The 11,857-nt window shown below is 41.7% G+C and overlaps 1 long non-coding RNA gene across 1 annotated transcript; it reads left to right on the top strand.

The window, feature by feature from the left end:
- The first annotated feature begins 214 nt into the window (after positions 1–214).
- On the top strand, positions 215–2,511 carry LOC148107799 (uncharacterized). Its single transcript, XR_015721572.1, has 3 exons — positions 215–458; positions 1,923–2,034; positions 2,115–2,511. It is a non-coding gene; the product is annotated as an uncharacterized LOC148107799 (long non-coding RNA).
- Positions 2,512–11,857: the final 9,346 nt, after the last annotated feature.

Raw genomic sequence — 11,857 nt, 5'->3', positions numbered from 1 at the left:
ATTATTTCTCCTCCTGTGTGGTTTAACTTGTTAGTTGTTAGGCATTTTGAAAAAAAAAAAACTATTAAGAAGGTTTTAAAAGTCTACATCTTAAAAAAAAATTCTTATTAAAATCAATGTATTTATTTTCCTTTCTTCTCTATGTCCCAAGAATCATTTCTTTCTTTCTTTTTTTTAAAGATTTATTTATTTATTTTATAGAGACAGCAAGAAAGAGAGTGCATGAGCATACATCAGAGGGAGGAGGGACAGAGGGAGAGAGAATCTCCAGCAGACTGCCTGCCCAGCGCGGAGCCCTATACAGGGTTTGATCCCACAGCCCTAGACCATGACCTGAGCCAAAACCAAGTGTCAACTGCTTAATCGACTGAGCCACCCAGGCATCCCCCAAGAATCATTTCGTTGTCAGCCTACAGGAATACAGTGTGCATTCTCTCAGGATTCCTCCTAAGATTAAGGTAAATATTCTTTTTTTTTTAAGATTTATTTATTTAATAGAGAGCATGAGTAGGGGGAGGGTAAAGGGAGAGGGAGAGAGAGATGAAGAGAAGCAGACTCCCCGCTGAGCATGGAGCCTGTGGTGGGGCTCAATCCCATGACCCTGAGATCAAACCTGAGCCGAAATCAAGACTCAACCAACTGAGCCACCAAGGTGCCCTGGTAAATATTCTTATTTTTAAATTTATTTTTATTTAAATTCAAGTTAGTTAACATATAGTGTAGTATTGGTTTCAGGAGTAGAATTTAGTGATTCATCACTTACATATAACCCCCAGTGCTCATCCCAACAAAATATTCTTACTTTTAAAATAGGTAATTCACGGAATTTATCCTAGCACAGACATCGGCTTTAACGCTTTAATTAAAGCAGCATAGTTTTAAAGAGATTAGTTTCCAATAGACTGAAAAATATCAATATTGTGATGAGTGAGAAATAGATAGAGGAACATTCAGATCAAATAATAAGAGGAATCTCAACTACTTTTGGGGGGGTAGAGCTTGCCCATCCCACTTTTGCCTGATTTTAATTTCAAACAAAAAGAAACCAGGGAAGGCATTTCAAATTGGATGGCTAGAAAGGGACACTGGAAAGGGAAATAGGGAAGTGACACAGAGAAAGTAAAGCAGCTAATAAAAGTTACATTATTAAGCCAGTCTCTTTGTAGGAAATTCCTGGCAGCTAACGCAACATACAAGCTTCAGAATGATCCCACCTGAGGGATGAAGGACCTGAGAAATCATGGGTGAGGGCTGCTGCGTGTGGGTGTGGGGGGGGGCGTAATTTCCTGTGCATCTGATCTCCCCCACAATCCTACAGAGCACCTTGTGCAATTGGGGATGGGAAGGGTAAGTCGTCAGGCACAAGGATACAGATGCTGACAGCTGTAAATCACGGGAACACACTGACAGGTGTTTGGAATGTGAGCAGGGCTCATGGCAGATGCCACACGTGGTCATGACGGTGAGGTCAACAGGCCTCATTGTATGTTGCTGAGGGGAATCTCAATGGAACCGCTTTTACTGGGGGCGGAGTGATTTGGAAACACTTAACCAAGTACAACTGATTCAGGAATCCTGCCTTTAAGGATTTCTCTGCCAGAGACTCTCACAAATGTGCAAAATGGTATAAAAATAAGGCTATTCCTTGCAGCATTATTGGTCAAGGCAAAAGGTCGGAGATACCCTTAGTATTCTTGCCTAGAGGACGGGCTAAATAAACTGCTGCCGTGAGACATGAAACTGTGCGAACTGTTTGAAAGAACGAGGAGGCGCGTGGACAGTGATACCGGAGGACTGCGAAGATACTCGGTCAGGGGAGAAAAAACTGAGCTGCAGCGGTATTTGTATGCAAACATTTGGCTAAAAAAGACTGTTGGTGGTGGGAGAATGTGTATTGACTGTATTTGCATCAAAATCTACAGGAAGGTACACAAGGAACAGTGCGGGTTGCCTTGGAGGAAGGAAGGGAGGAGATGAGCGCGAAGGGAGTCATTTCCTTCTGCAGAGTGGCTGTACTGCATTAGCTATTCAAAGGTAAAATTTAAATAATTTACAAAGAACAGTTGATCTTGAGGTTAGGAGGGAGCTACTCAAATTTTGTTGTGATCTTTCAGTGATGAGAGACAAGTGACATCATCAGACCTGTCAGGACAGACTGGCAGTGAGGAGGGACCCACGGCTTCAGGGAGCCAACGATTGAAGAAAATAGAAGTGGGAACAAAAGTTTGGTTCCCAAACAATTCCAAACAACAGGGAAGATTATTCAGCTGTTACCCACTCAGACAATGTACTTGGGTCGATGGGAGACTTGCTCTGAAGGTAATAAGCAGGGGAGTATCTGTTCTGTGTCTAGGTTCTGGATGTCTCCGTGGCATCCATGCGTCCCAGCCGGTGTTTACCCTTTTGCAAGTCAACCTGTCTGAACTCAGCACATCGTCTTATGCTCTCACACACCGAGCCAGTATTTCCCCTGCCTTAAATCATTCCCCACAACTAGAGACCACTCTGTGTAGCGCGAAGACTGCTGGAATTATTCAGACTGACCAACCCTACCCTGGTTACTTTGCGTGCCTTGTCTTTCCTGCATTAAACCCCAACTACGGCCCTGGCCTGTGCCTTCCCCTCACTCCCACCTCTGCCTCCTCACCAAAACCTGATGCCGCCCACGTGGCCCTGTGTGGTGTGGCAGGCGCCCTCCTCGTGGGAAACGTAAGTAACACAGATCTTCTTTCAATGGCACTGACCTCTCTGGGCTGTCCCTCGGTCACCTTCACAAATGAAAACCCCAAAGGTACAAATGAGACAGTATCAAATTTTGGATAGTAAACATTATTGGGGGCAAATTTTGGGGTTGAGAAGAATGCAAATTATCTCAGACTGTTTTCTAGTCCGGGCTCTTCCTAGGAAAACAGAATCTGTGATAAACTGAGGAACTAAGCACTGTAAGACAACGGAGAAAGCAAGATTGCTTTGTCTGTGGCCCAGTTCCAGAATTAAACCCGGGTGAGACAAGGATTTCTGAGACAAGAAAGAATGAAAGACTCAGGAACCAATGGATTATGCTGCCCGGCAGCTACGATAGTTCGTGTGCATGAAACATGAGTTCTGGGCCCCCCAGGAGAAATCGTCATGGTTAGGGCTTTCCTTCGCCTTCTACACTTCACTGTTCTCCGCCATTGGAGTATATACGTTTCCACTGACGACAAAACTAAAACCAGAGTCCTTAAAAAAAAACCCTAAAAAAAAACCCCAAACAGCTTTATTAGGATAAACCCCACATACCATATATGTTCGTTTCCAAGGGCTGCTATGACAAATTACTACAAACTAAGTGGCTTAAAACAGCAGAAATTTATTCTGTCACAGTTCTAGAGACTACAAGTCCAAAATCAAGGTGTCAGCAGGGCCATGATCCCTCCAAAGTTTCAGGGGAAGAATCCTTCCTTGCCTTTTCCTAACAATTCCTAGTTTCTGGAGCCTATTGGCAATCTTTGGGGCTCTTTGCCTTGTAATTCCAGGGTTTCAATCTCTAGCTCTGTCTTCCTATGGTCTTCTTTTCCATTTCTCCTCTGTGTCTTCAAATCTCTCTTCTTTTTTTTTGAAGATTTTATTTATTTGACAGAGAGAGAGAGAAAGAAAGCACAGCAGGGGGAGCGGCAGATGGAGAGAGAAAAGTAGGCTCTATGCTGAGCAGGGAGCCCGACACGGGTCTCGATCCCAGGACCCTGGGGATCATGACCTGAGCTGAAGGCAGATGCTTAATTGACTGAGCCACCCAGGCGTCCCTCAAATCTCTCTCTTCTAACGAGGACACCATTGGATTTGAGGCTCGCCCTCATCCAGTATGACCTTGCCTTAACTTGATGACATCTGCAAAGACCTTATCTCCAAGTAAAGTTATATTCTCAGGTACTGGGGTTAGCACTTCAACATGTCTTTTTGGTGGACACAAATCAACCTACAGCACTGTACCATTCACCCCTTTAAAGTTTACAATTTAGCGGTTTTTAGTATATTCGCAGAAGTGTGCAACCATGACCACTCTCAACCTTAGAACATTTTCATCTCCCCACCAGGAGACCCTATATAGTTAGCAGTCACTCTTCATTTTCCCTCTAAAACCACCCCCAAGCCCTAGACAACCACTAATCTACTCTCTATGTCTATAGACTTGTCTATTCTGGACATGTCACATAAATGGAATCATGCGGTATGTGGCCCTTTGTGCCTGGCTCTTTTTCTCATAGTGCCGTGTTTCCAAGGTTTGGCTTTGCTGTGTCCAGTGTACTTCATGCTTTCTGATGGTTGGATAATATCCCTTTGTAGGAGTACACCACATTCTATTCATCCACTCCTCAGTTGATGGACATCGGGATTGCTTCTACTTTTTGATTATTTGAATAATGCTGTTATGAAAATTTGTGTTTCGACTTTTGTGTGGAGATAGGTTTTCATTTCTTGTGGTATATAGCTAGGAGTATACCCTTGGCACTGCTGGGTCACGCGGAAGGAAACCGCATGTTTAACTGAGGAACGCCACACCGTTGTCCAGAGAGGCTACACCATTTTACACTCTCACCGGCAGTGATTTTTTACCCATTTTAAAATTAGTTTGTCTTTATATTATTTAGTATAAGAGTTCTTTATATTCTCTCTTTTTTTTAAAAGATTTTATTTATTTATTCGACAGAGATAGAGACAGCCAGCGAGAAAGGGAACACAAGCAGGGGGAATGGGAGAGGAAGAAGCAGGCTCATAGTGGAGGAGCCTGATGTGGGGCTCGATCCTAGAACGCCGGGATCACGCCCTGAGCCGAAGGCAGACGCTTAACCGCTGTGCCACCCAGGCGCCCCATGAGTTCTTTATATTCTCTTATATAAAAATGTGTTAAGAGGCACCTGGGTGGCTCAGTTGGTTAAGTGTCCAGGTCTTGCTCTCAGGGTCATGAGTTCAAGCCCCATATTGGGCTCCATGCTGGGTGTGGAAACTACTTAAAAAATAGTAACACAATTTTTAAAAACATATTGTATATAATATATAATACAATATGTATTTTTAATGATACAAGCACCTTATCAGATATGTGATTTGCAAGTATTTTTCCAATTCTGTGGATTGTCTTTTTTTTTTTTTTTGGTGGGCAGCAAAGCAAGAAACATTGAGCGATAGCAAAGTGATAGTACAAAGCTCCCAAAGACAGGGGACCTGAAAGGATTGCCACCAGAGTTTTTAAGTCTAGGGGGTTTTATGGGCTTGTTGACAGGCTGTTTTATATCTGATTAACCCTCCCTATGCCTGTCATCAATCAGGCTTTTGTCACCTATCTATCCCGTGGGAAAGGGTGGAGGGCTCCTTCCAGGGAGGTGCAAAATCCTTTCAAGGGCGGTTTCCTCTGGGGGGGGTTGTCCCTGCCTGCCTGCCTTTCAGTTATCCTTCATCATTCCCCCCTCTGAAGAGGTAACCCTAACTAATGTTAGGGAAGAAGGGCAACGATCAATTGTAGCTACTTCCTGCTCATCAGGGGCGCTGGATGGGGCAGTAGTCAGGGTTCCTCTCGTCTGATATATCAGGGGGTCCCCTGTAGATGTCTGGTTTGACTTCCGCGTGAGGCTCCATCTGAACCACCACCATTTGGAGTTTGATGACCTTTACTGGTTAGTTGTCCTTAATAATGGTGGATTTCCTGGACGAGCCCCCAAAAACATTGTAAGATTTTTTTCTCCGTCAGTGCCCATGGTTCTTGGTCATGCCACTTTGAAGAATGAAGAGGTAGACCAGATGGAGTGGTGGGCAGCAAAGCAAGGTTTATTGAGCGATAGCAAAGTGATAGTACAAAGCTCCCAAGGAGGAAGGGGACCCGAAGAGGTTGCCCCATTTTCTTTTTTCTATACAATTCTACATTCACATTTATTTATCTAATACAATGAAAATACAAAGAAAAAAGCTAACATGTCTCAGTAAGTAAGGGACAGAGTTTGCTTTTTTCCCAACCTTTTAAACCTTTCATATTTTACCCTAAAAACTGCTGTTACGCAACAACATTTATACATCACAGTGTTTCCACATCAAAACTGATGGCAAAGTTCCATGTCTCAAGGAAACTTTTTTTTACTTTTCATTTTCTTGATGTGTCCTTTGAAGCACAGAATGTTTTCGATTTTGATGAAGTCCCATTTATCTGTTTGTAATTCTATTGCTGTGCTCTTGGTTGATGTAGTTATGGAATTTAGGTGAGGTTCGGTGGGGTAGAGTCTGGAGCCAACGACCAAGAAAGAATTCTTGACATCCTGCTGCAAAATGGTGGTTTTACTAAAGCACGGGGAGAGGGTCAGTGGGCAGAAAGAGCTGCTGCCCCAGGGTCTTGAGGAGTGGCTGATTATATACTCGGGAGTTGGGGAAGTAAGGAAAAAGGGAGGTTTCAAAGGAACTTTCATATGCTACAGAGGACCAACCTAGAAAATACCTACAAGATGCCAGAGGCCTTGCCATTGTCAAGTTAAGGTTGTTTTCCCCTCTAGCAAGTTACTAACATTAAGATAGTTGGGAGATTCCTGGAAGAAGGTCACACATGTCCAACCCAGGAGTGGGGGTTGCGGGGTATCAGCTTGGGCTTTGTCTTCAGCCAGCCTTTTGCTCCCTCATCAGTGGTGTCACACCTATTGCTTATTGAAAATGAGTAAATAACTTATGTGAGAAGTTCTGGGGTAACAAAGTGATGGTGAATAAGAAGTATTTTTCAAATGGCAAAAGAAGCTGTACTCTCTTAGGATAAGTTTTTCATGTTTCATTTAGGATTCTTGTCCTTTTTTGAGAGCAAGAATTATGCAGATGACCATTTACTCAAATATTTACTATCATATATTATTGTTGTGGTTCCTACTTGGATGATTAACATTTCTATTAAATAATGAGCTATCACCTAAAAGCCTATTTTTCTAATTTCTAACTTGTTCACAGGAAAGTAAAAAGAGAATTAATATCATATGAAATTCTATCTCCCAAAGCCAACTCAGAGTTAAAATTTGTGGGGCACCTGGCTAGCTCAGTTGGTAAAGCATGTGACTCTTGATCTCAGGGTCTTTTTTTTTTTTTTTTTTAATTTTTAAAAAGATTTGTATTTATGAGAGAGAGAGAGAGAGCGCGTGCGCACAAGCTGGGGGAGGGGCAGAGGGAGAAGCAGGCTCCCCACTGGGCAGGGAGCCCCATGTGGGACTTGATTCCAGGACCCCAGGATCAGGACCTGAGCTAAAGGCAGATGCTCAACCTACTGAGCCACCCGGGCGCCTCTGATCTTGGGGTCTTGAGTTCAAGCCCCATGTCGGGTGTAGAGCTTACGTTAAAAAAATAAAAAGTTAAAATTTGTTTTAATAGAAAAATGCTTACTATATTTTAAGCAAAATCTAGAATTACCACATATGTTTAGTTCGTTCCCATTTTTGTAAATAAAATTATACAGGTATTTGATTTGCTTGGAAATAAATCTGGAAGTTAAGCAAAAAAATTAATAGTGGTTACCTTTGGAGAGACATTTTCTGTCTCATTTGACATCCAGAATAAACATATGCTATAAACAACAGAGGAAAATATCTTCTAGCCTTTCCTATGCATATAAAATTAAACATTTTACAAAATCACAATTGTACTAAATAATGTTTTATGTCATGTTATTATCCTACCTTTTTAAAAACTTCACATGTTACTGAATATTCTTTAAAAAGATTATTTGTATTGCTGGAATTATAATTCATGGGTCAGAGTCACCTTATCTAGCTATTACTCTATCACTGAATGCCTAGGTGGTTATCATTTTTCATCACTTAAAAAATGCTGTAATTAACATTTTTTTTAAAGATTTTATTTATTTATTCGACAGAGAGACAGCCAGCGAGAGAGGGAACACAAGCAGGGGGAGTGGGAGAGGAAGAAGCAGGCTCCCGGCAGAAGAGCCTGATGTGGGGCTCGATCCCATAACGCCGGGATCACGCCCTGAGCTGAAGGCAGACGCTTAACCGCTGTGCCACCCAGGCGCCCCTGTAATTAACATTTTTCTACATAAATTATTGTCTATATCTCTGTTTATTTCCATAGCCAGGTTCCTAAAATAAGGACTATTGGGTCAAAAAATAAGACTGTTTGAAGATGTCTTACTGACCAAATTCCTTTGAAGATGTAGTAGTACCGAATTGTTTGTTCCTTTTACCTTCACTTCCGCCAGTGTAATTAAATGCCTTCTTCTATATTTTCTATGGAAATAGCAAGGAAAAGGGGTGAAAAACTTGGGATGCCCATTGCACTAGTAGGCAGGAAACCTAGATTCTTTAGGTCCTTGGAAAACTCCAGATGTCCAGAAGCTTCACTTGTCTTATCTTCAAGATAAGGGAGGGATTTCACAGCCCTCAAGTTCTCTAGTTCTCCTCAGGCTACCAGGAGAAATGTGGGGCCGTGCGCTGTCAGAAAAGCAGCAAATAAAGATACCTCAGTGAAGGATTTTCGTGGTCCCTTACCAAGAGCTATGCTTTCTCTTTTTTTAAAAAAAGATTTTAAATCTCTATACCCAACGTGAGGCTCAAACGCACAACCCTGACATCAAGAGCCGCACGCTTCACTGACTGAGCCAGCCTGACCCCCAAGATATGCTTTTTCATAAGTGAACTAAAGTCTTTAAAAACACTATTAAGCAGGTATTATTAGGTGTGTCTTATAGCTCAAGGACCTGAGGCCCAGAGAATTTGAGTAACTTGCCCCAGCAGCCAGATCGTGAGTTTTAGAGCCCATCTCTTCAAGTGGCTGGAAGGGAGAGAAGCACAGCCAGAATCAGCAGGAATCGTGAGAGAGGACCGAGTGGCCGTTGGAGCTCAGCAGAGGCCGAGGGACGGGCTTGGGAAGTCTTGGTGGCGGGTGCCAGCCACCCCACAGTGAAACCAATAAGCAGCTGTAGGAGACGATAGAGCGGCAGGCAGAGTGGGGGTTAGGACACAAGTAATCCTCAGAGAGTGAGTTTACCCCAGCCCAAAGATTACTGGCCTAAAAACCAAGACTGAAAATGTTTCATTGCAGGCTTAATAATTCTGCAAAATAAATAAATAAATAAATGAGATCACTCAACTAAAGGGCAGGAATTAGAATGAAATCGAGTTTTGTGTGGCTCCGAAGTCCGTGTTGTTGACACTTTACAATATTTGGAAGTTGGACAGAAATTGTATATTTATGGGCTTGATGTTATTGACCACACACATTCGCAAGTTCTACACTGATCCTTTCTCTCCTAAGATTTTATATATATGTTTTTTTTCATAATCTCTATGCTCAACATGGGGCTCAAACTCATGACCCCAAGATCAAGAGCTGCATGCTTCTCCAACTGAGCCAGCCAGGCGCTCCAAGTATTTTTCTTTCAAAGGGACTTAAAGGTGAAGCACTATTAGCGCATTAATTCCAATACCAGAAAAACAGTATAAACCAAACCACTGGGAATGTGGTATTATAATTTTATGAAAAAATAAGCCCACACGAATATTAACTTTAGAAGCTATAGGAATTCTCTCAAAAATGCCTGAAACTATTATGGCAACTTTTTTTTTTTTTCTGCCTGAAGTCTATATTGGCCGGTCCTTTATTTTCATAAGTTTCTCTCCTCAGATATTTGCAAAGACACCTTATGAATCTGAAAGCATGTGAAAGTGCAATATTTTAAATAATTTTACTTGGTTAAATGTTTCCAGAGAATCTCTTTCTTAGCCTTCTTGTTATTTTTCTTGGCCCCCTTTTTCTTCCATGTTAACAGTTTGCAAAGCCTTGTAGAGCCAGGGAGAAGCAGATTTCTATCACCCATAACAACATTTCTAAGATCATTTCTTGTATCTCCACCCATATGCTTCCAGCTTCAGCATCTTTTGGTGAATTAATCTTTCCAGTTTCGACAACATGAAGCTCCACTGATTTTAAGGGACTACAGTATAACCATCCCTGCAGGAAGCATACATTTGCCAGACAATGCATATTTGAAATCTTCACATTTTCAAGGGTTGTAAAGTTTGGGGGTTTTTATAGAAATCAAACAAACCATCCATTACTTTAGTATTTTTGTTTTTCTATTTTATTGACTTGGTTGTTTTTGCTATTTATTCCTGCAGCTTTTATTGAATTCCCACTCAGCTCCAAGAGAGGAGGGGCTACATCTGTCTCACTCACCATTATATCCCAATCACCCAACACATAGCAGATGCCCAATAAATATTTGTCTCCCCCCAGGTTCACTGAGATATAACTGACATATAATGATAAATATTTGTTGAATGAATGAATGTATTCTTTCCCTATGGATTGGAAACATTAAAAAAAAATCCCTTTTTAAATATAGTACTTCTTTGCTAAGCTTGGAAGTGACTTTCCACAAACACCTTATAGTTGGCAAGACAAATTAAGGTGCCTTGGAAATTAGGGAGTGGGGTAGAGGAACATAGATGATAAATTTGTGCTTTGGGCATGTCGTTCCAAAATAAGCCAGATTCACTGGCTTAAAAGATCTTCTCTAGCAGGGAAGCTTTTTTTCTGAATCACTTTTTTCTTTTTTTCAGAAGACATCACTGCAACTTTATTTACTGAGGTACAATCTGCAAATGTTATGTTATGCTTATACAGACTCTATCTTACTGGACTTGAAATTTCATTATTTTTGCTTTTGCATTCCTTCTCGATTCATTTTCTGAATCCATTTTGGGAATTAAATCCATACAGATTTACTCCAAATTATTCCTTTAATGGAATATTTAGGACTTATGGCCAGATCTATATGACCCAACGGATAGTTTTTTCCTGGTCAATTAGAAGGCAAACATAGCATGATTAATATGACTGAAATGCCATTCTTGGGTATTAGTTCAGGCTACAACAGTCATAACCCGTGCTGTAACTTTGTGCCTTCTCATTGATCCAAAAGTGTGTCCTTCACTTTTTTTGAAACTATGTCCAGTATTTTGTTTCCTTTAATGTTCAGCAGCTTCTGTTCTCTCTAGTTATAAACAATGAAACAAATGGACAGTCTAATATTTGTCTTACCCTCAAGGTCAGACATGGGATTCAGAGATTCAAAGCTAAAATGCAACATTCAGGTACATTACTCAATGACAAGAACACAGATAATAAGTGGCAAAATACTGTATCAAGAAATGTTAAAAAATCATGGTAATTTTTGTGTGGGCTTGGCTGACACTTTTTAAACTGGACCATTGTTTCCTTGATTGTATTTTTGATTTTTCTCCATTCTTTTCTTGCTGGCCTAAGTAAATTTTATCAGAGCTTCAGGGACAGGACCTAAATCAATTCTGTGTGGTGTAACAGCTGGACACAAGTTGGGGCCAGATGTCGCTGGGTGGTCCCCCCCCTTATTTGTTTCGTATGAGAAACACCATGCCTTTCCAGACTTTTCCGTTAATTTTATGCAACCTTACCAAGATTTTTATCAGTCTTTTCTCCGAGCGCCAACAGATCCATCTGCTTCAAAGCAGCAAATGACATAGCCTAAATAACCATAATCCTATATCGAGGGTCGCGCGGAGTCTCACTCCGTTTTTATGGCAAAGCTGATTCGGGGCATTCTGCTCTCACAGGCTGAGTCCTCTCTGAAGAAACTGTGATTTTCCCCCTCCTACTGTGAAGGATGGAATCTAGGCGAGCAAAGGCACGCCAGCATTTCAAGAATGCGCACCTAAACCACCAGAGGCTTGAGCTCGTTTCACTGGCAATGCCACATAGGGCGCGCCGCCCTTCTCCGACGATCGAAATCACCTGTTCAAGGTCGCACATTCACTAGTTACCGCCTGCAATCAGCAAGGTCGGGCAGGGCTGCTGGGTCTAC

This window comes from Ursus americanus, chromosome 25 (genome assembly GCF_024610735.1).
Source record: "Ursus americanus isolate L20-20 chromosome 25, mUrsAme1.1.p, whole genome shotgun sequence".
Taxonomy (NCBI): domain Eukaryota; kingdom Metazoa; phylum Chordata; class Mammalia; order Carnivora; family Ursidae; genus Ursus; species Ursus americanus.
This window is presented reverse-complemented; position numbering and strand designations above follow the sequence as displayed.